This window comes from Diplotaxodon limnothrissa, linkage group LG7, assembly GCF_057381915.1.
Source record: "Diplotaxodon limnothrissa isolate DT_005_m linkage group LG7, D_limnothrissa_male_GT1.1, whole genome shotgun sequence".
Classification (NCBI taxonomy): domain Eukaryota; kingdom Metazoa; phylum Chordata; class Actinopteri; order Cichliformes; family Cichlidae; genus Diplotaxodon; species Diplotaxodon limnothrissa.
This window is the reverse complement of record NC_140602.1, coordinates 3745852-3771457: the sequence shown is the minus strand read 5'-3', so window position 1 is coordinate 3771457 and position 25606 is coordinate 3745852. Positions and strand designations below refer to the sequence as shown.

The window sequence follows — 25606 nt, the reverse complement described above, 5'->3', positions numbered from 1 at the left end:
ACTTTGTCAGTGACCTCCGCTGGATAGTTATCAACTCCCACGGGTCTACCTCCTACTTTGAGTAAATTTTAGATTAGCATTTCTTCCTTTTTAGAAAGGAGCAAGTGCTAATCACTCAACACCGTGCTCTTGTTTTCTGGGGACAGGATAACTAGCACGGGTGACAGCCTGAAAGAGGAACATATGGATCAATGCCTGCTCCAAGAACGGCACAGGAATAAATCAATGCTCATTAGATGTGAATTAACGTCTGTCACAAAACAAATACTCGGCACTTTATGAACTTGCCTTGAGCTTTTCTTACCAACTCTTTCAAATGGATACATGTTGTTACCCAGTTAGGAGGTGAACGGTAATCATAGGCGCAATCTGAGAAGACTTGGCCAGCTGGTGCACAGTAAGGTGAAGTTAGCACTCCTACATTTCTCCTATTACCACTTTCCATCAATCAACAAATGAGGGCATTTTACCGGATCAGAGTCTCCAACCTGACCTTCAGATGCAGTCGTTTATTTGCATAATTTTCACTTTGCATATAAAGTAATACATGTACTCTTGATTCTGTATCACAGTTTTTTGGGGAAGAGTTTCTTCAAAGTAAATATAATCACCTATGTGCACTAAATATGAGCAGAGCCGCTATATCTGTGCACCAGTGCGCTGATTATGTATTTCACTTAGCAGTTTCCCCAAGTGTCCCCCAGTCATCATTTGAAAAATTCTAGTGGCACCAGTGGAGCCCAGCCTGTCATCAGACACGAGTTCAAAGACAAGGATTACTTTCAACAGAATATTGTGTGTAATTTCTGTACGTGATTGCCGCCCTGCCACACTGGCTGTTAGTTTGGTCTTGAGCCAGAAGCATGAGTCACACCAGGAGAGAGCAATGTTTCGTCAAGGACCCTCAGGAATAAAATATGGTGACCCTGAGAGACTTTAACTATTCCCTTCTCCAGTCGCTGGAACCATGCATCAACTTTGCCATCTTGCTTAAAATAACTGATCACAGACCTACTTTGAAGCCCAGTGATCTAAAATCAAAGGAGCCAAAAAGGCTCAAAGTAAAGACAAAAACCAGAAGTGGGACGAAGCCTTTTTAACATCAAAGTCATCAAATATGTAAGAGTTTCAATAAAGTACAAGACCTCGTATCCTAATTTTCTTGGATAAATTCCCTTTTTTCTCTATTCACAGCAGAAAGTGCAAAGCGAGAGAAATTCACTTTCATTTACGAGTAGAAAAAGTTGATTTTTCAATTTGAGGGGGAGTTTTTACGAGATAAGATGTCACACGATTAGATGAGACGATACAAGATTTTGTTTACCGAGCCTCAAAATGTTGTGATGATATATTTGAGAGTTGAGGCTGAGCAGCTCTCGTGTGGATAAACTCTCGCTGACAAACAGGGGATTTCACACAGGCGGACAAGCTGCATCCTAAAAACATGATTACCGAGCAACGCGATGGGATACAAATCCTTTACAAATTCCTGTTACTACTGTATCTTCATTAATCAGCTTCCCGTCCCCCATTTCTGTACGTCTCACGGACGTTGAGATGATTATTCGCGTTGGTGAGTCTTTTCTTGGGATTTTTCATGTAATCGCTACACTGAACATTGTGGGTCGAGTTTAACGATTAATATATAGACAACTTATTTTTCTTATTTGCAGGTCAGGGGGCTAAGTTAGGTCAGGTCCCAGGAAGACAAATGACACGAGGAAGCAAAAATCTGCCTGTGATTTCCTGCTGTGCAAGTTCTTCTTTTACACTGACGTGTAGTCATTGAAATGCAAACTGAACAGTGAGGAGGAGAAACTGCCGGCTACAAGTTTTATGTGGGAGTTGACAGCTGAACGGGTTCATCATTTGTTGAGAGTCCCCTCAAGCAGTTATAAATAAATACCTGGAGCCTGTGAGTTTCCAGGAGTTGGTAATGTTATTTTCTCTTTACGACCAAAAAGAGTATACCGATTCCTAAGAGATGCTGACCTAAGTTATTATACCCAGACAAGCATAGAGTTTAGGCAGAGATTTGCACTGCAGGGCTCTCCTAGGAAACGTCAGAAGCAGACTGACACTTGCACTTCTGTGTCACCCACCTTGAATTTCAAAGAAGTTATTGTTAAATATCCCCGAGAATTAAATCTATCCCAGCCCAGTGTAGCAAAGACACAAGTCTTATGGGAAACCAGCAAAGATCTGCAAAGTTGTGGTTTCTTTGCCTCATAAAATTGTTGTTGCTGTTTATCTGCAGTTGCAAATGTTTGTGCATATTGAGCTCAAATGTGCATATCTTCACATGGTTTTAACTATAAAACCTTTTTAACTATAAAGGCGCAGACAACCAAAGAAAAATAGATATTTTAATGTTGGAGCTGTGTCCTGGCAGTGCAGTTGGTCATTTGCCAGTGTTTCCATGAGAAGACCTGAATAGCTGCTCACCACAAAGAGCATTAGGTTTACAGGCCCGGGTCAGTAAAGCCACAGGTCCCTCTGGTCCATATAATGCAGTAAGGTCAGCTAAAGTCCAACTAGCCACTGAGCTGATTGAGGTGGTTATATATAGATGCACTGGCAAGCTAGCTCATTCAGGGGACCGGGCTGGGGGGCTGTCACAAGGCTTGCGGTGATGTAGCGCAAGTTCTTTAATCTAAAATCAGCCAATGGCATAATGGAGCAAGACACTTTTCCATGACACAAATCAGAACAGAATTTCCCCTGTGACATAAGGAGATGAAGGGAATCAATGCAGTATATATGAAGGATAATGAGGCATTAATTGTTGGTACATTGCTGAGAGTTTCAGGTGCACATCTGAAAAACAGGGCAGTAGGGGACACAGTGAGGGAGGGTCAACCATTTACCTCTGTGACTGAAAGGGAACATGCCTGTGGGATACCGGATACATGATCTGAATAGCTCAGTATTTTGGAAGATGTTAATGTGAGTGAGGCTATGCGGCGCATGTGAGCAGAGGATTTTAGCTGGAGTGTGACCATCTTTTCAACCATCTTTTCAATGTCACAGGCATATCACTCCCACTATGTGGCGTTTGAAGTTCTAATTAATGAAGCTGCTGGGCAGTGGTCACTGTGGATGAGCAACACAAGATCACTGTGAATGGAAACACTGTTACAAAGCAGAACATCATGTATTCAAAAAAGATTAGTCTCTATGATCATATTAAAAAAAGTACAAAATCGGTGAATATACTGGGGAGAACAAGGGTGTCATTTATTATTCATATATGCAAGTTTTTAACTGAAGTAGTGTGTTTGCACAGAGGGCAAGGCAGTATGACTGCATACAAAATTAATGGAAAGGCGTCATTAGGCGTAAGTTCACCAGGGGGCAGCACAAACTGACGTAAAGTCTTGCTTGTGAAATTCCCGGGAGCTTTGAGAATCTGCTTCATATGTGTAAGATACAAGAATAAGGAAATAACAGGAAGCACTGACACACATGATTAGCCAATGGATGAGCTGAATGCAAACACACAGTTAATGTACAGCTAATGTTATCCTGTATAGCCAGTGTGTGCGTACACTGATCATTTGATGCATTTGAATATCATGAGGGTAACGTTTGGACTGTTTCACTCTGAGCACAACTTTAAGCCTTTCAGATGAAAAGACGAACAAATGAAAATTTAAATTTCACTTTTTAATCTCAAAGTTGTTGTTTTTTTGAAAAAAAAAGAAGAACAAATACTGAATCCAGTCTGTAATATTTCCACAACTTTGTGGCCAAAATGAACAACTTTGGCTTCTTTAGAAAAACAAATGGGATGATGGTAGGGGTGGGCGATATAAACGATAAAAACGATATAAATTTGGCCAACGACAGAGATTTTGACTATATCGCTCTATCGCGATAGCGCATGTTGGTGATGTCATCAAGCTGCGCCTGTTTTGGTCGAAAGCGGCGGCTAAAACCATTATCATCTGCAAATTATGGCGGGCGACAGTCATAGCAAAGAGATGAAGCACTTTTGAAATATGGGGAAAGCCAAAAACTGCGCTTCCTCCACTAGGGTTGCCAACTCCCTGAAAAATAAATAAGGGACACCTCGTGGCCAGGGCCTGGCGACCCAGTTGTCTTCACCCTTCCCAGTGTGATGAATTTTCTAGCTCTTTTTTTGTGTGTGAAATTATTTTTTTTAACCATTTGACTTGAATTTGATTTAAGTAGATGTTTATTCTTTGTGATATGAACACGTGAAACAAATGATCATTTAGCCATTTATTTTTAGCTCAAAATGACAACATTAACACAATAAAACAGGTCTCCTTCTTAAACAGAAGCCTGTCATGCTTAACTTTTGAGAATATAAGTAAATCTTTCTTTAAAAGAACTCTGTCCTGCTTAACTTAAAATAATAGAAAACAATAGAACAAAAATATTCTTGTAACAGTGCACATTTAGTGCATTTAGTACAATTGGCTTCAGTTGAGGTATTATTTCAGCTTTTCTAATGCTAATCAGCTGCTCCTGTTTGTAAACCCGCTTGTTCCCATGATTACGCATCTTAACTCATCATCATTATTCATCTATGTATTACTTTTATGTATTAGTCATCTATTTGTTGTAATCATCTATCCTTGCAGTTGTTTATTACACAAAATAAATTATATTATCACACTTCTGGCCACATAGCGCTGATATTCACTGCACATGCCCATATTAACTTTTTCCAGCCAGGTGTTTTCCTTTTCCCATTCTTCCCTTTGTCTGAGGGGAACAAACATTGCTGCTCTGATGCTGGGCTCACACTGTGCGGTTTTAGGCCCATTTTGAGCCGATTTTTGAGTCGTGCGACCGTTTTGGTGATCGGACCGATTTTGGCCTTCATCATGCGTCGTGTAGTATACGTGGGGTAACGAGAAGTGATTAACACCTCACGACCAGCTCCCGATCATCAATCGCTCGTGAGGGTGTCACCACAGGGGCTCACACTGCTCGCGCGCAAACACGTAAACGTCGGTGAAAAAGACGGAGCAGCACGGCTGTGCAGCGTGTGATCTGGACACAAGCGATGGAGGCACAACTTGTAGAACTTTGGAAAGCTCATCCGAGCCTTTTCGATGTGGCATCACAAAATGATCACGACCACAACAACCGTGAAAATAGTTGGATTTACACTGCTGCTCAATCACAGCTGCCTGATCATGTTTTTCATTAGCAATTTAGCAAAGTTGATGGTAGTGGTGTGTCTGTGTGAGTGAGAGACAGAGAGCGAGCGACAGATTTTCTGTTATAACCTTCATTTTATGGAGGCACAGTGTGAGCACTCAGGTCGCATCAGAGCATCGGGCCGTATAGTGTGAGACCTGCATCGTGACCTATGAACTTCTAACCCCTGCGAGTCAATCGTGCAGTTTGAGCAGGAGCTGAATAACGTGACTGAAAAAATCGCACAGTGTCTGCCCAGCTTTAGGTGTACTGTCGTCCGAGACTTGCACCGCAGTGACGGCGTTTGTTCCCCTGTTGGCCATGCTTCTTGTTGTGGTCATCTGTTGTCTTCCGGCATTTTCTCCGCAAGCGACCTTTCCTCGACCAATGAGATGAGCGGTAATCTGAATTGTCATACTCGAATTGTCATAAGTGTGCTGTCAGCTCATTGGTCACAAAGCAGGAGAGGGGCTGGGAATTATGTTTTCAAACAAAGCGTTAATTCCATTAACATTTATAGACTACTTTTGATTCTCACTGTATTACGGGACAAAGTGCGTCCCTTATTAGCTCAATACGGGACGTGTGCTTTTGTTTCGAAATACGGGACGATTCCGTTTTTTAAGGGACGGTTGGCAACCCTATCCTCCACTTCCGTAACATTAATTCATTAATGTTGAATTCTCTCGCAGCTCCATGTACAGCATCCTGCTATGCGATTGCATTTGTCCCTGACCACCAGAATACCTCACGTTAACTTTTATCGAGTGGAAAAAAAGTTGGCGTTCATCCTCCAGCTTCACTGTGCTAATGTTATGCTAACATAGCTGTGTTGCTAGCAATCACGTAGCACAACATTATATACCAGGTAGTCCAACTTCAGTAACCCTGCAAACGCCACTGCTGTTTAGTTTTCTGTCTTCATTTATGTTGGAAGTGGTAGCAGAGCTGTACGTTTGAATTAGTTTCAAAAATCTCTCAGTCAGAACATGGTATGAAATGTTTAGGTGTAAACTAGCGAGCTAACTTCCTGCTAACTTCTAACTCCGTTAAATTTAATAAATTCTGTTTTCATGGATGCCTGGATGTTAAACTTAATTTTTACACCCAATAAAGCAGCAAGCTGATGATTTAATTAAAGATGAAAGAATTTAGACCGTTTTTAACTCTTAGTGTTCGTTTGACTTTGGGACCTGAAGCGGGCGGAGTTTTGGACCCAGATTACTCCGCGAAGCTCCTCACTACGGCAGCCGTAATGCTCTGACATCCATCAAGCAGTGCGGCTTACCAAAGTTGTACTAAAACATTTTTTAACAGATTTCTGCACGCAGAAATCGGTTCGAGGTCAGTAAGCACAACCAGAATTCAGGCACACTCTCTATTTTTGAGAAAATTAAAGGATTTTAAGTGTGCCTTATAGTGTGGAAAATACGTTATACAGAAGAAAAGAATATATCGTAATATATATCGTTACCGCACATGCTTCAAATTATATCGCGATATGAATTTTAGGCCATATCGCCCAGCCCTAGATGATGGAATTTCAAACATTATGAAATCTCTACTGGCATTCAAAAAATAGCAGATATCTTGGCCCCAGTGCAGTCTGGATAGCACTAAGCACAGTATACAACATGTGTTAGACAGCAAACCTTTAAATTTTTTAAGATTTTTTACATCTTAAACAGAAGAACCCCAAAATGTATTCATAATGTAAAAGTGACAAGGAGGAAGCCCCCCTGATGCTCACTCAGGCTTGAGAACGCTGCACGTTTTGATACAGCTGCTCCTTCTCACCCTGAGGTGGGAGAAAATGCTTTTTTACAAAGTAGAGGAAAGGCACTAAAATCTATTACGCCATACTGAATGTCTTTTTGCATTTTGACAGAAAAGTGCATTCTTTAGCAGCGGCAGTAGTAAGTGTTGGGTGTATTTTTCACTGCACTTAAATCTCATCTCATTCTTTCTTGCCAATTTGCATCACAAGGGGATACTCTGATGGCCTTCCCTATAATGAAAATGGAAAGACATTCATTAAGCTTGATCTTCAGACTCTGGACAAGCACTCATCACTGGTGATTAAGTGCAGACAGGAAATTTCATTCATACACAGCTCACAAATAAAAATGAGAGAAAACACATGCTTTCATTTTTTTCTCTGAGCTCCAAATGAAGCAATAATAAGTGAGAGATGAAAAGAAATTAACCACTAACCGTAATTATTAAGATCATTATGCGCCATGTGTCGTATATTGTATGGACAACCATGGCAAAAGACAAATGTGTGGATATGCGGACAATAAATATGAAAAAGCGGTTAATTTGTCAGTAAAATGATAATGTCATTAATGTGAGTCACATTTTGCGTCTGCTGTCTATACTGCGAGTAAAGGTTGGCGGAGTGAACGTGCAGGTGGAGCAGAGGTGCATTTCTCTAAATGTCATGGATGATTACCTAACTTAAGCTACATCTGTCATCCATTCTGCTCGTAGTTAGCTTAGTAAACAGACTTTCGGTGGTAATCCTTATAAGCTGAGCACAAATAGGAAGGATTGTGGAAATGAAGACCTTTACGGCAGACGGCCAAGATTAACTCTGACTTGTGAGTTATGACAGGCTGACTGAGAGAAGTTCTTCTACAGTCCAGTGAAAGCGATTACAATTAAAATAGAACAAGTTGAACTAAAATTGCTTTTGTCAGCCAGCGTGAGATCAGCTGAAGGTGGATGAGCGGCACGTGAAATATACGTTTTATTATTTTATCTGAGATTTGGAGCAGACTGGGCACTATACAGGCTTTGTGTTAAGTTCACACGAAGGCCAGACTGGCTGGATTCTTTATGTCTGTTGTCGTGGTTTCTCAAGGTCACAAAATGTGCATTTGGACATCTCCTGGACATCAATCAAATCTTTATCAAAAGTTACATTTTACCATTATCCACACAAATAAGAAAACTCACCTTAACCCAACTCCTCTCTGGTGCTTTCCCACAACACAAAATATCACAGATTAAGATACTGTGAGGCAGCCTGTTGTCATGACAGGTTATCTTTTCCTCCCAAACACCACACATGCAGCGCTTTCACTGGATAAACATACAAACAAGGGGGGAATAAAAAGCTTCATACACCAAATAGCATATTTAAACCATACAACTGAATATGCAGAAAAAGCAGATTTTTTTCTGCACAAAAAGCTGACTGGAGATGAAAATAACATATTTGACCCTGCTGCTAAATTATGACAAAATTATAAAGTCAAGTTGTTCCAGACTATTTTTCCCAGAAATCTCACCAAGCTTGGCCTTGTGCGTCATCTAAAGGCAATAATTACTTTATTTTGAAGTTCACTCTACTATGATCCTGCTAGAAATGTTAAGTGTGTGACCTCTCGACAGAGTTGTTATTATGATGACCTTTCAAAATATTTGCTTGTGTCCATGAGCTCTATGTGGCCAGTAGGTTATAAACGAGCTTGAACCCAAGACTGAGAGAAACCCTTTCAAGCAGCTGTTTGATCTGCTGACCAAGAGAAATAAGCAAAAAGAAAGAAAACTAAAGAAAAGACACAAGAGACAGAGCACACACAGTGTGTTGAATAATACCGTAAGAATTTTAGGTGGTGGTTATTAGTCAAGCACTCTCTGCATATTCCCTAGGTTGATGTCAAAGAGGATTCTCATTAAGCCCGATCAATAACAGTGTGTTTGTTTATTCAACAAAAACACAAGACAGAAAATGCAAATAAAAGTTTTCTGCTTGCAGAAAATTCACCGAATTGTGCCATAGAAAGTGCAGGTCATAACGAAGTCTGATAAAGAGCAATTTTTCATACATGTATAAACACAATCTATTAATCACGCAGTAATAAAACGAACCACAAATTTAAAAGAAACATCAGTTTATCAACATCTGCAGCATGACAGATGTCGCTGAATAATTCAAAGCACACGCATCATATTTTAACTACGCTGGCACCAAATTTTATTTAATGTCTTCAAAGCAAACGGTGCTTTAATATTAATTGCGATGGTATTTGTTATTTACTGTTTTCTTTAAGAAATCAAAACATAATAAAAACGAGCACACAACAAATTAATGGAATGTGATGAAACAAAAAGCAGATTTGCATGCAAAAGGCATAAGCCTGCTCTCACTCCCGCTGCGCTGCTGGATGAATGATTGCTGTGAAGTTTGGGGAGTGCTTGCAGAATTGAACCCACTGAAACGAGCCCTCTTCAGCATCTTTTAAACGCAGATTTCTTTGGGCGCTATCGCAGAGCCGGACAGTCAAATGAGTGTTAATTCTAACACCTGTTTGGCCAAAGAGTGAAACAAAAGTGCAGTTAAAAAACTTTTCAGCTCCATATTTGAGGAGCTTATGATAAATGTATGGAACGTTTATTTGCAAATGTGCATGCTCGCACTGAAACTAGCTCTTTTGTCAAAAATGGATATTAAAACCAAAATTGGATTAGTGTGGTGCGAGCTCTGAGGGCAGAGGACAGAGATTATGCAGGGAGATGTACTTAACATGTGCAATTGCTGTGGAACCTGAGCAGTATTGTGGTATTTCACTGTGTGGAGGATGAAGTTTAATGCAGCAGCTCGGGGGAGACCCGGCAGGAAGTCAGTGCTAACACGCTCAACACAGATTCTTGCTCAAAGAAGATAACTCTTTGTGTAGTACTCCACGAGGTGCAAGTATAGAGAGTGGAACGAGAGGAGTGGGGGGGGCGACACTGCCTCGAGCTGTCAGTTTGCCAGCTCCTCTGGGTCTCACCTTGTTTGATATTGCCAGTCAATAAAATGCCATTTTATAAAAGTACAACTTGAAACAGTAAACAGTATCAAGGTTGGAAAAGACTTTGAACCGCTGAAGCTGCTCAGAAGCTTAAAAATCTTTGCGGCTTCGTGCTTGGCAGCTTACCGTTTACTTAAAATACAAAATGCACAGGGGGACGAAAAATATGTAAAAACCGTTTTACAAAATGCTGAGGTGATGAAGAATTGACTTTAAACATACGGCGCAGATGTTAATCGATTCATCCTGTAGCGTCAGACCTTCAGTCACCTTTTGATATTTGCCTCGAAAGCAAAATTAACATCGTTGTCTGCTGTGGTGTGTTTTTTAATACAAAGACACACAGCATATGACAGCTGACCCGCATTAAGACGTAGACTCTCATTAGCCTTTGGAGATAGAGGTTAATTGTCCTGACATTATGATCATGTCAGACACTATAACAGGTTGAGCCATGTTATAGAGTGTACTTGGCCGCTGACAGTGCCACCAGGACAGACTAGGAAAATAACAGAATGCAAGCAGCTGAAAAACACAAATCTGCAGTTGGATCTGGTTGTTTTGGGCTCAAAACAGAGACCTGCTCATTTATACTGCAGGCTAACTGGCTCCTGGCTGCCTTGGAGTGGCATTGCCATGACGGAGGGCAGGCTCACCCAGAGTGAGGGCTGATCTATTAGGAGAAACGGGAGCCCTCGTGATTGACGAGTTGCTCCACCTCATCCATCAGGTCTGGCACACAGAGACCTGACACTGCTATATTCCTCCCATGTGGCAGGGGACTGCTGCTACAGTACAACCCTGAGCTATATTTGCTAGCTGACATTAATGCCTTGCTCTTCTCTGACTATCTAATCTTCTCTCCCTCTCTCGCTCTCTCCTCTTCCATGACATTGCAAATCTATGGCTATCTATTCCCAAGCTACTTCATTATAGTGGCTTCTACATTACAGCCTAAAATGACATGCCACATTCTAGAAGTAGAGGAATATAAAGGCATAACAGTTATGGTTCTCTGCTCTGCATGGCCTCCAGGAAGATCACACATCATGCAGATATAACACATGAGCAAATTGCATATTAAATATATGCATGAAAAAAAATCAAGCGAAGAGCAGAAGCTACCGATTTAATTTACCAACTCTCTGCTGCAATTTGATTTTTCTGACATAAAAGATTTTCAAGAATATGATATGTAAGTGATATAAACATCAAGAGATATCGAGGGGAGCAATAAAAACTTGACAATCAAGGGGCACGGATACAATTTTCTCCTGAAAGAGGCAACGGGCAGAGATGCCTCTATTGTTGGAGTCGTGGAAGATGTTTTATGGGAGTCGGTATTCGTTTCATGAGACTTGTCTAGCCTGTTTACTTACCCGTCCTGTCTTCATTTTCATTAGAGTGTACTTGGCCGCTGATCCGTGCTGTAATTTTAATTAAAAACCATAAGTAAGCCAGGGGATGATCAGTGTGGTTTTGAAAGATTTCTGCCTACTTATTTAAAACTGGAGAGGCTAGAGAGGCAAAAGATCCTCTTCTCAGTGGGGAGTCATGAATACCAGGAAAAAAACAACAAAACAAACCAAATAAATGCTGCTCTATATTCGGCTCAGGGCGGGCAAAATGCTGCACTGTGTGCAGATCACCTTGAACCTGCAATTAAAAAATTACAAGGGCTAAAGGAGCAGGCATTTTAATGTGACAAAGTCAGTTACTAATAATGAACGCATTAATGTTTGCGATGGTAAGCGTTAAATATAAAAATGCGCTGGGAGCACCAAATATACAGGAAAGTCCTGTCTCATAAATTCCAACACAGCCACTCAGTAAGCTTGTTATGAACCTGACTGAGATAGGCACTTCTAGGTCTTAAGTGATGCTTTATGGACTGACATTAAGAAGCAGACAGCTGTAAACCCAGCTTAGGCATGCTCACACTTTGCACATTTAGTGAAAGCTCCCGCTAAGTGCAACGTGAGGGACATTCAGCCAGAGCAACAGGAGAAAGGTCCACTCTGGGGACCCCTGCATAATTCCCTTGCTTTTGCCTGTTAAAATCCTCCTGCATCATCTTAATGTTGTGTAATTAATGAAGACAACTTTGCCCTGGCTAATTGAAAATCTGAAGTGAGTTTCCCAATGGAAGGAAAGGAGCGCGAGTGAGAGAGAAGGGGTGTATAAATATATGGAGAGAGGGAGAGGAACAGAGAGCTTTTAACACATCTCTATCATCAAACAAAATTAACTTAAAAGCTCCTGAAGCACATACAGAAAAATACTGAATTTGTCTCTACCTGAACAATATATTCTCCAGGGGAAGATCCTAATCCAATCTGAGGCGGCATTGCCCGCGTTTGGGTCGGAGCTCAACATGCTGACTGCTTGGAGAAAAAAAGGCGCGATTATCACTTGTCAAAGGACGGTGAAAGATAAAAAAAGTTCTCAGATGGTCACATCAGTTTTATTCCTCTAATTTTAGGCAGCCGCCTACACGTTACTGAGTGTTCCCCCTATTTCCATTCATCTTCCCAACAGGCAACCGAGCTGGCAATTTGGGCGATGAATAATGAATGACTGTCAATACTTCTTGTGAGACAGGTGAAGCAAGTAGGCTGTGAAAAATCTGCTTGAATGCAACACAAATTACCGTCTATCAATCTCATTGTGTAAATCTTTACTTCACTGTGGAATCTGGCTTACAATGTTGCCAACACATTAGCAAACTTATGCTGAATTTCTCATTTTATTGAGACCTTTAAAGTATCTGAAAGTTTGTGTTTGTGTATGTGATGGCATACATTTTGGAAGAGGCATCAATAATGGATTAATGGCACCGCCGTGGCTCAGCTCCCTGAAAATTTTGAAAAATGTTATAGAAGAAAATCCAATTCATGCTGACAAGAATATTGAAATGCATTGCAACTACCACACTGTCCATTAGCCACATGTCCCATCATTTCATCTTGACTTATGTAGTCATTACAGGAGCGAAACACCCCATTTAGCATTGTTGTGCACACTTAATTTTCCTCTTGATCGAGTCTCCCTATTAGTGTTTTCAACCTCAGCGTGGCCTTCTCGGGGCAGAGGATTGCTGAGGAAAATGCACCAAAAAATAAGGTCACATGTCTGATTCAGCCAAGCCTCTGGGGCTAAGCATACATTTCAACTCACAGTTAATTAACAGAATGTTTGAAATGATTTTGGTTAGTGTTTTTGGACTCTTTGTGGTTATGAATAAAATATGCAGTGGACCTTATATGATTGTGGTGCTGCACTGTAGGAGGAACCCCCGGTTTCACTTCTGTCCCCCACACTGCAGATGCTTTCACATTAGAATTCCACTGGATAACTGCAGGTTAGGATTTAGAAAAAGCCTGTCTGTCTGCTTGCCTGCCAAGCACAGATCAGACAGTGTGGCCCAATGAAGAATCACCTTCTGCTACCCAACAGTCCCTCCAATCTCCGGGCCCACTACATTCAGCTACTGGGCACTAGTGAATGATAAGGCACTGGAGGCAATAAGCGCTTTCTGCTACATCTCTCCTCTCTGCTGCTATTAGACAAGCTGGACTTCAAAACAAGACAAAATGACATCTAAATTGGCATCTTTGGCCTGTTTTCTGGTGAGCAGTCTCACAACGTTCCCACGCTTCTTGTATCTCTTTATCATGCTGGCCTGAGAGGTGACGTGATTTAGATTCTTATAACAGAGCTGATCTAAGAGTCGGTAGGCTGAGCACAAGATAAAGATGATGTGGGCTGCTGTAGCAAAAGTGGAAACACACACACACACCGAGAGAAAAAAAACAGCAAGAAAGGACAAAAGTGGGAGAAAAATAGCCTCATCATAAGAGTAATACATTTGATGCAGGGGTGCAGGGTGTGGGCATACGCTCTCTTCCTTCTTACCGAGGTGTTGTTTTTTTAGTTATAATGAGTTCCCCTGTAATCAGTACCAAATAGGGCTGCCACGATTAGTCAACTAGTCACGATCACGTCGACTATTAAAATCGTCGACGACTAATTTAATAGTCGACGCGTCGTTTGAAGCTTTGTAAGATCACAAAAGCCGCAGGAATAAGTAGCAGGATTTAAGAGTGTAATAACGGACTGAAACAGAAGATGGCAGCACTGCATGTACAAGGAACCAGCTGCCGTTAAACCCCGAAGAAGAAGAAGAAGCTGTGTCCCAGAATTCATAGCGCGGCCCAGCTCAGTTGCCAACAATGGCGGCAGCTAGTTAGTTTTAATATTACTCTTATTATTCTTTCTGGGTCACAAAATAAACGTTTAACATATTTTCAGGTAAGAATGTAGCTGTGTAAACCTCAAATATCTGCTCAGTTTATCAAGACACCGCATATTTTCAAAAGCACTCCGACGTTTTCGGAGACGTCTGTTACCCACTAGCTCGATAGTTAGCCGGGGTTCAAGGCTCACTAGAGCCGGTGAGAACACCGGACTCCCGGCAAATCGTTTTCAAACCCACCGCCGTCTTTCGCTACTCAGGTTAAACATGATATATAACTTATATATCATGTTTAACCTGAGTAGCGAAAGTGACTTATATAATATGAGTCACTTAGATAACTTAAAAATGTTATTGTTTGGCTTTTTTTTAGTATTTTATTGGTTCCTGATTAAATCGGTTTGGCTGAGATTAAAGTTAGAGTTTTTACACAGCTGAATAAACGTCAAGAAGATTAAACTCCATCGAAACAATCTGCAAATGTCATTAAAATTTAATAAACTCTCATCTTGTCTTTATTTTTAGTTAGCACAGACCTTACACACTTACAGCTGTAAGCTAATGATAGTTATATAAGAGCAGATGCTGCTGGTGCAATAAGCTGTACGTTTTACGTCCAATGGATGATGATCTGATTAGTCGACTAATCGCAAAAATAATCGGTGACTAGTCGACTATCAAAATAATCGTTTGTGGCAGCCCTAGTACCAAATCAGTCCGTCTGGGATGTAACAATGTGAATTAAATGGCTGGACTAAGTGTGGAGGTTGAAAATGGAAATTAGAGCTGACAAATCAACAGGCGGCCAGCATTCCTGATGTGCATTTGTTAGACCTAATTAAAATTATAACACAAATATACCTAACTCGAGTGCTACTAATCTGGTCATTTGACCCAGCAACCCTGCTCGTCTCTCTCCTCCTTCTGTGTCAAGAAGGCGTTTATTAAAAAACGGACGCGCGCACACATCTGAAACGACTCAGCGCATATGAAAGAATAATCAGACAATCCGTGTCAGCATGTCAAGACTCCATTCCCCTTTGTGGCATCCAGACCACAGCTGCACAGTGCAGATAATTGGGTTGTAATTAGATGAGAACACACCATAGGGGGTCATGTAGCGTCAAAGTCGGTGCATTGCTGCTGGAAATGGGCTGTGACAAAAAAGCATTACACTGTAGTTGTTGTGCATGGTTGTCTATTAGGGGTAGACACAACAAAAAGAAATATAAACAGATGCATGCATACACACACCATTAATGAGATTAACTAAAATAAACAGCGCTGCCCTATCACATCAAACAAAAAGACACAGATGATTTCAGTAAACATGATTGCACAAATATTTATCTATTTTTAAATGTGTGACGTCAAACTGCAAGTGTCAGCGAACAGCCGAACACTACAAACAAACTGTGGGCGAGAATGTAGGTTGCAGATCTTTTCAAATTATGTGATGCAGCTAAGCCTTTAGGGCCGGTAACCTGACTGCCAGCACATTTCCTTGTTGTTCTGCCAGACTGGTCTCATCTTAAAATAAACTGGTCATTATTAACAGCTTCATACTGTGCCTGCAAAAAGAGGCTTGACCCACACAAACGGTTGGTTAAGGGTGAGAAAGATATCAGCTCACCAGAACTTTTCTTGCAAATCTCACCTGTGCACTCACTTCTCTGGCTGCATAGGCATCAATAATTAATGACCTTGTCTCTGCCCCTGTCTAGTTATATTCCACTGCAGGATAACTGCTATTATACAGAATATGGGAAACTGATGCCAGTGTCATTTTTGTTCCTAAACTTTACACGTCTGTCATACCATTTCACTATGCCTGGGCTGGCTGGGGCGATGAGGCTGCAAGAAAAGAAGAAGCAGACTGCTGGATAGCTGAAATCTCTCTGTTTTGTTTATTCACAAGAGGGCTGGTACATAAAAGGTGATTTATATTCTGGACAATGATAAGGTAAAGCCTCTTAGCAGCCCCTGCACTCTCAGTAAGAGATAACCAGCAGCTGGATTCGAAGAGCATCCCTTCTAGTGCAGAAATGTTGGCTGCCTGGGAAACTCAGTGATCTGTGAAGCTCCACTCTTGAAAAGAATGATCAATACACTCCCATCTTACTATTTTCTCTCTAAAGCTCAAAGAAATCACTATCCACTCCGTCGGCACAGAGGTGTGAAGCGAAGGAGGATAGCAGTAGGCGGTGAAGGTAGTCAATTCAATTATCCCTCTGTCAGAGCACATTTTCTATTCTCGACAGCCTGCAGAATCCTTAAGAAAAGTAATACCAAATATGTTGGATTGCTTTAATATTTCTGTCTTAATTACATTTTATCGTCTTTATCGCAAACCCTTTTGGGGTAATTTTATATCCTGAGTAGGTAATTGGGTGTCAAAATTAAAACTTCAGGGCTGTAAAAGGTTGACGGTGCTAATTTATCTGGAAGATTAATAGATCTTTGGTTGAGAAGTCAGCTTTTGAATACACAGATTCAATTGTGACTCGACGTGCGAGTAACTGAGTGACATGGAAGGCTGTGCCATATGACAAACAGCATATGCTGTCCTAGCAGAGTGGGTAAGGTATGATTGCTAAAACCACAGGATGAGTCAGGGGGAAGAAAGTGTGGGTCAGTGGTTTGACCCAGATGACCCAGACTCTGTGTCTCTGTTAGGAAATGTCAGGGTGAATGAAATTATAGACACGTGCTTATGGCACCGACGTTAGAATAAATATACAACACTACAAATGAGGTATTCTAAGCACTCTGACACATGGAATTTACAAGTTCTGTTTCATGTAGCTCTTAGGAAGCTCCAAGGCAAATAGTGTCTCATAAGCTAACGTAGGCTTTCTGGCATACCAGGAACTGGGGCTAAAAGGATACACGCTTTCAAAAATAAATGACTTATCAGGTTGTGAATTTCACTTTAAAATACAGGTTAATTTGGGCTAAAAACTGTAATTTACTTTTTTTTGGAAATCCATTTTATGGCAGTCTTTTATGTCTGTGCTTTTACTCTAATGACTGTTATTTCCCCTAATGCCCTCTGACAAATGAATGACAAATGGAAAATCATATTAGTTACCTGCAATTTGCCATACATTAAAACATGCAGAGCTTATGTATTTACTGCAGGGTAATAAACATCTTTTGACTTTAAACCTCCTTATGGAAGAAGTAATATATAAAAAAAACAAACAGAATTTAAATCTTATCAGTTTTCAGGTCATTTGAATTATTACTCATGTTTATGTACAATTCATAACACATGTACATTTTTGGTATATTTCCCTCTGACACCGACTTGGCTGCAGGTGTGTTAAAGCTGGAAACTCACACACAAACTCTATTTTAAAATATGAATCTAATAGGTATACAGAATACGGAGCCCCGCAGGGGACATGGGAGAAAAAAAATTAAGACGGACTTTTGCGAGATCTCGCAAAAGTTTTGCGAGATCTCACAAAACTAACTCGGGATCTCGCAAAAGTTTTAGCCACATTCTTCGGACGCCGGCTCGAAGCCGACTGGGAGGTCGAGGCACGATGTGCCGGGAAAGCGGTGTTCCTCCCGGCTGTAGTAGGTCTCGACCTCCCGTTAGCTTCGAGCTAACGAGAGGTCGAAGGCCGAAGAATGCGGCTAAAACTTTTGCGAGATCTCGCAAAAGTTTTGCGAGATCCTGAGTTAGTTTTGCGAGATCTCGCAAAAGTCCGTTTTAATTTTTTTTTCTCCCATGTCCCCTGCGGGGCTCCGTAACAGAACTTTTTTTTTTTTTACAGTAAATAATTTGTTTTGTAGCACAATTTTTTTTTTTATGTCTAGGTGCAAACTAACGATAATTGGCTGTCTGTGGTAGTTAAAAATGCATAATTGTATTGGACACATTATTCTTGTTCAACTCTCAGAGACTAATCATGCTTCATTCATCAAACTGTCAACCGTTTGCTTTAACTTTGCCATTCGTGGATCACACTTTGGTATTTTATTTGTAATCTCAAAAACTTGATTTTCAACACTGAAAAGACCAATTTAACTGTGAGCTTTGACCAGCCAAATACTGTATTTACCAATGAGAAGATGAAACCTGATATGTGCGGTAAAAAACAGCAAAGAGATGTTTGAATGATTCAGGATGGCTCTTCCTTTAATGTCTGAGCCATCCAGCTGAGCGATGTTGTCATGAAAATAACACATAAGGGTGCATCTGCGAAAGTACCCGCATAAATCAACATTACAAAGAAGACATGTTTTTGCAACACTTGCAGCACTGAATTAAAAATAAAACTACACATCTGGCTTTTGGTGAAAGTGGAGATGATGATATTACAAATTCGTACAGTTCTTCCATTATTTGTAATCAGTCAGTAGGAATCTGTCTAAGAAATGAAAGTGGAGAATGTCACCCAGAGGTAATGATAATGATATCTGTAACAAATATTATGCTGATGTTTACTGACTCTAATTCAATCCAGACTCCTATACTCCATCACAGCGAGGTCAGCTGCATTAAACCAATAGTTTGGTGCACATCTGAGGAGATACAGACATCCAAAGCAGACGGATGGCTGCTTATAGATTTGAGCGTGAAGCGCGCTGCCATAAACATCATTTTCCAATGGCTACTCACGTAGCTGTCTGGCTTCCCCTCGACATTTATATTGTAAACACCTGTCTCCTTTCTTGTCAACTCCACACTTCACTTTAAAGGAAAAGCCCCTCATCCAGTGCAGGCTGCTTCACTGCAGTACCCATCAGTTCTGGTACAACTCGTACTCCATTCCAACACAAGAGCAAACCCAGGCTCCGTTTGGGTGTTTGGGATAAACAACATCTGACGTTTTGGCTGGATCTCCGGGAAAAAGCAGAAGGATGACGGAAGATACAGGCAATTTATTGTTTTTAATCAAATATTGGTTACTGGGTGACCCATCTAAGTGGTTAGGGCACACACCACATGGGTGCAAATGCTCTGAGCATTGAGTCCCCACTTCAATTTACTACGTGTCATTCCTTGGCCTCTTTCCTCATATTTCCTGTCTATCTAATAAGGAGGGAACCGTGGTTAGTGTATGTGCTCCCCAAAATAAATTGTTTCCTGAAAAACGTGATTTAATAACAGGCGTATTATTGATTAATCATCCAATTCAACCAGTAATGTGGTGCACGATGATGAGAAGCATTGTGCACCACATTTAGAAATGCAGGCTTTTTCCAGCTTTCTGCATTATCCTTTATGATTCCTTTGTGAAGGCTGTTGTGATTGAAGCATGATTCACACTAACCAGACTGTCTTCGCAAGTGCAGATTGTCTCAGCAATCAGACTTTGTGTGCCTTTATCTGTTGAGGAGGCTACCTTCTTATCTCTTTAATTTGGACACCTGACCCAAAAGTAGCTGTCAGAGAACACAGAGCACAGACGGGGATTAGAGTCTCAGATTAGTATGTCAATAAATTTGCTAACCGCTTCTTGTGCAGGCATCTGATTACTTCATCATGTGTGCTATTGGATATTCGGCATCTGGATAAAATTTTGTCACAGTTAGCGATGAACTTTGCTGAACCCATTCAAGGCACTCAAGAGATCATGTTCAAGCGAACCAACGTGAACTCATAGTAGGTCAAGCAACCGCTACTACTGCTGTAGGGGCATGAGAACAGTTTTCTTTGGCTATTAGTCAAGCGAGATGGTTTAAAGATTAAAAACTATATCCAACCCAACACAGCTTATCTGTTTATTAAGTTTCTCCTTTTTGATCTTTTCTGGTCATTTGAATGGTGTCTGGTGAGTCTCCACTGTGCCATAAAGGCAACCTTTCAACTCCAGTTTCATTTTAGTGGCAAAGCTGCAAAAGAACCATATACAGGAATTAAAGGTGGCTGGGTGAATGAAGATGTTTTGATATAAAAAAAAAGATTCTTGTGAGCAATGACACAAAGGCACACAAAAAATTGCAAGCATGACATGAAAGCCAAATCAGAAGTTGAACTTTGGTCTTTGTAATAATTTGAAATGTAGGATGCATTTCCAAGGAGAACTCTAAATGTAGCAGCACTTATGAAAGCGTCCCAGGCAAAAGGAGATAACCTTGAAGGTTACGTGCAGCAACTGATCTTTGTAATTTTACCCTGCAATTAATGACTCTTGAAGTTTCCTCTTAATCAAGTTTTCTTGAACACTAATATTTAGGAATCAGTAGTAACAGAGTAAGACCAGCATTATAAATTTTGCAGGATTAGTCTCTCAGATTATTGAAGGATGCTCAAACTCACCAGACCTCTCTTGAAAAATATTGTTATTTCATTTCTGCTCTTATGTTCTATGAATTACGCTGTCAGTGTGTTTCCTTGCAGATCATCCCCTCATTTGTCAGACCAACTGACCAGATGCTATGATGGATAAATGTAAGGCGAGGAGAGAAATAGATCAGAACTTGATGGGGGAATTTTCCTTCATAACTACCTTATTTTTCGGACTATAAGGAGCACTTAAAATCACAGTACACCTTATAATCCGGTGCACCTTATGTATGAAATCTGGTCGTGCTTATTGACCTTGAACCACTTTATGTGGTACACGGCGTTCAAAAATCTCTCTGCCACTCAAAAATCGACCGTAGTCAGGAGCTTTGTGGAGTACAACATTCTGTACTTCAACATAAGATTATCGTGTGTGTATAAGAACCCCAAATGGCAGCTGTTAGGAGACATGCTTAGGATGCGGATTTCAAACTCAAGGCTATCAGTCACGTTTTGTTTCGCTTGATGCGCCTTAGAATTCGTTTATAGTCCGAAAAATATAGTAATGTAATATAAATTGGTCTAAACGACATATGAGTCAAATTTAGCTAAATTCTATGTAAGTTCAAGTTCAGTGGTTTGAACAGAGTTACATATGAACTCATTAACACCACAGTTATATATAATGACAGCTTGCTTGATAATTTCCAACTAATATTTATTTATATATTTATTTCAGAAGCAGAGAGACTTTATTAATCCCAGAGGGAAACGGAGTATTTTTGTATAAATATATTTCAAAACTGGACAATGTTTTGCATCTTAATGTAACCCTTTAAAAATAATGGGTTAACAAGTATTATTGGAATTATATCAATATTCTCATTCCCCAAAGTAGTGTCCCAACACCAACACTGTCCTGTCTGACACACAGCACATTACATTACAAAGACACACTTTGAATAAATCCACAGCAGCACTGAAAACAGGTTCAACCAAATTAGAAAGTCCAAATTAATCTCAGGTTATAAAGAACAAATTATAATTCTGGCACTGATGAAATGTCAAATAATCATCAAATAATTACAAAACCTCCACTGGGGGGTCTGTGCTACAGTAATTTGGTTCCCATCGATCAAGTATTAAAGTAAGTTACAACCTTTCCATGGAAATATTTCAGCTGCTTGACTTTTTGATTGTCCAGATGCATTTGGAGAAAGTTGAGCTAACATGCAAGTTACACAAACTGCACAGGTAGCATTCAGTTAGAATGTTTTTACCATTATTCAACTCGCAGGTTTGAGTCTCGTATGTGTGCCTACTGCATATACAGCACGTGAGTGGGTTGAGAGGTGTCCACATTGTGTCTTTGTTGGAGCATGTGTATCATGTTCCTTACACTTTAACACCTAACAGAAACAGATCTAAAAACTTTCAAGGATATCAGGTCCAGATATTGAATCTACAGAACTTTGTTGAACGATATACAACATAGCAATAACACTGCACAGAAACTGACACGATGGACCAACTGTTGTGATGAAGGAAACACTGCTGAGCTAACAAGAAAAGGAAGGAGGACAAACACAGCACAAGCCACAAAACATGTAAACCAACACATTTTCTAGGCTTAAGCAGCGGGCCTACCGAGCAGGGCGAGTAAAGACACCAAGAACAAAGCAGTTCCCTGATAGCAAAGAACGTTCTCCTCCATGCTAATCAATGCAGTAGGGAAACTAAAATATCCCATCTGCAGCTGCAGGCGATAGTTTTTTTGAAGAAACAAATCTCTCAGCAAACCATTTTCTTTGGTCTACACATAATGAAATTCTCTACCTAAAATTGTTTATTCTATCACCTTGACCTCCCTCGCTCTTCATTTCCATTGTAAATGCAACAGCCTGCAGTAGGAAGATTGTGCAGATCTGGATAAAATCAGATTTGCCGGTACTGCTGAGTCTGGTCCTGCTACAGCATGCGGTCACTGAAGCTGATAACCTAAGTACAGTGCACACAGCAGTGCACAGAAAATACCAGTTTGCTCTTCGTGCTATTAAAACTCAACCACCCACTTGCATCCCAGGAGAATTTGACAGATTTTTCAGCACTTCAACTTAAAATTGACTTTTAAACTAACCTTTCAACGAGGCTGCATAGAATGTATTTAGTCAAGATTAGTTTACATAATTGCATAAAATTCAAGAGGCTGAATTGAGAATGAAAATATTTTAAAGTGGTGTAAAAGTACAGATCTATTACACAAGATGCACATTTAGTCTTCATTTATACCTATACTCATTAGCTACTCAGCTTTCGCTGTTCACTCAATGGAAACGCAGTAAAAAGTCCTTTGAAAGTCGATGAAAAAAACACTCAAATCTCAGGAGAAGAGCAAATGGATTGAGCCAGACTGCTTTCCTTCATAAATCAAAGCATATCATAGACATTCACTAGCCACTGTTGCAACAGGTGTCTCCCTCCTCCTTCCTTGCTCCTCCTTTTCTTCTGCTTTAGCATGCAAATAACCCTCCTCACAGTGGGCTTGTTTACCAAGGAATGTCTCTAGATTACACACGCATTTAAACAAGTGCCGTGCAGGGCGTCTCTCAAGTAGACCACCTCAGACGGATCCCGATTCAATAAGCATTTACCGAGCACTTCTCACTGAAAAGCAACGGCAATAAACATCCCTCCATCTTATGCGCTTCCGCTGTGATCACAAAAGTGACAAGGGCATTTTCAGGAGAAAGTCTGCCTATATGCACCTGTCGAACCCTGGAAGCACCTGACGTGCCCACTCACATCATTCGCTCTGTGGCCCCCGCCTGTATTGACATGCCTCTGTTGTGGCCATCTCCTGTCTGTTTTGTCCTCTAATTGTCCCGGGAGTTTAGGCTAGATAATCATAGAGTGACAAGTCTGCTGCACTTCACATAGGTGATGCTTCTAAAGAGCCCGTTGTATTGTCACTGTGTTACCAATGGATGTCTGCCAACAGATAGCAGGCCTATCTCATTTAGACAGGAATAAATGAGGCGGAAGATAGAGCTGAAGCTGATCCGTGCTGTTGTGACTTATCGCTTTTTCCAGAAGCCATTTCAAACTGAGGTCTGCTAATTATATCGTTTCTGTGGCAATATTTGAGCCTCATGCTAAATGTTTCCTTTTCTAATATTTTCAGTATTTCCTGAAACACAGGAACAAATTATTTGTTCCTGTGTTCCTCCCGTGGAGCTTAAGTTACTTTAGTACTCCTGTTTCTGCAGAAACATTGAGACCTGAGAATGACATGCATTTTAATTTTCAATGATAGCATGACGCGCAAGACTGCGAGGCAGCACGGTGGTTAGCACTGTTGCCTCACTCTCCAGGTACTCCGGCATGCTGTGCATGGACCCTTTACACCAGTGATTTTACCCTAACTTCAAACTTGAGGCTCGTTAATAGTTCATCTGTGTGAAGTGAAGAAAATTGTTCAGTGTCATTTGATGTTACATCCTGATCAAACCTGTCTCCATGTCACAGCCATTATAATGTGTTTAATGAAGTTACCTGGTAAGCCATAAATGCAAATGTATGCAACTGTTGGACTTTGAAGATGCTGTATGATGCAGAGGACACACTTCTAACAGATGGAAGCATCAAACTAGATTTAAGCTATTGTTAATGTTTTGTCAAAGCGCAGAAATTAAAGGCATGCAAATTGTGTCTTTGTACCTCTCTGTGATGGTTAGGGACCAAGGGTTGCAGTAAAATGGGACAAAACCCCCCTGATGTTAGACTTTGTTTTGTGTGCAGAGAAATGCCAGCTTATTATATAGAATTTCGTTTTTAATGAAAAAATTGCTTCCTCTTTAAGGAGTGAGATTAGTTTGGGCAGCAAGGGAGAAAGAGACAAAGCCTGACAGCAGGTGCTTCATGCCAAAAGCACAAGAGGAGCCAATGCTCTTTTCTAAGACATTCTCTAAAACAATTAATGAGCTGAAAAACCCTTTAGAAGCATGAGGCAAGTGCAGAAAACAGATTACAGGAACTGTAATCTTTTGTAATATTGTGTGTGCCGGTCCACTTTTGTGGCCGTGTGCAGTTCAAACGTGTTTCATGTTGGAAGTCATATATAAATGTCACTAGTTCTGAGTAAGACAGCCATCATTACTTTTACCAACAAGTGATTTTGTCGTCCTTCATAAATGACGCTGACATAGTCACAGGTTGACAGATTAATGGAAAAGAGCGAATGTCTGAAAGGGACTTATTTCTCGGAGCTGTCACGGCGTAAAGCCATCACAGCGCCATGCCTGTATGGAACAACTGACATGGCTGCCAAGATCGAGGTAAAAGTCTAAATGATATTAAAAAAATGCACGGCACCATGAAAAGGTCCAAATTTAAAGGCCAACTACTTTTTCACATACTTCATTCCTCTTAAAGAAGCCTTTGCTTGGTGGGTTGCACTGACAATCACACATGAGGAAAACAATGGAGACACATATCATCAGATTGACTATAATGAACAGTTAGATGTAAAGTCAGCCACCCTGGCAGGTGAAATCTGCCAGTGAAAAAGTCGTCAACTGCCGAGCCCTCTTCATGCTGCTAAGTGGAACAGCATAGGCAGCGTTTAAATGCAAATTAAGTCAGATTCAATTTTATTTATAGCAGCAAATCACAACAACAGTCACCTCAAGGTGCTTTATATTGTAAGTTGGTCCCTAGAATAATACATACAGGGAAAACAATCATATGACCCCCTATGAGCAAGCACTTTGGTGACAGTGGGAAGGAAAAACTCCCTTTTAACAGGAAGAAACCTCCAGTAGAACCAGGCTCAGGGAGGGGCGGGGCCATCTGCTGCGACCGGTTGGGGTGAGAAATGCATGAACACATATGAACTAACGTTTTATAACGTTTTGAACAAACATATTCTTTACAGAGAAATTCTATGGGCAATAAAGCCGGCCACCTACAATTGTTAATATGAGAAACAGGCAGATATGTTAGCCAGAATGCACTCAGACGATATTAGATCAGCAGCTAAACCATGTTAATGAAACCATTTCGATGTAGACCAGCGTGAAATGTGACTGCTATTCAGGATTTACAACTACAACTGCAGCCCCAACACTC

At 40.7% G+C, this 25606-nt stretch overlaps 1 protein-coding gene across 2 annotated transcripts in view; it reads right to left on the bottom strand.

The window, feature by feature from the left end:
* Positions 1 to 25606, bottom strand: part of tspan9a (tetraspanin 9a) — a 205539-nt gene that overhangs the window by 41437 nt on the left and 138496 nt on the right. The window lies entirely within an intron of this gene.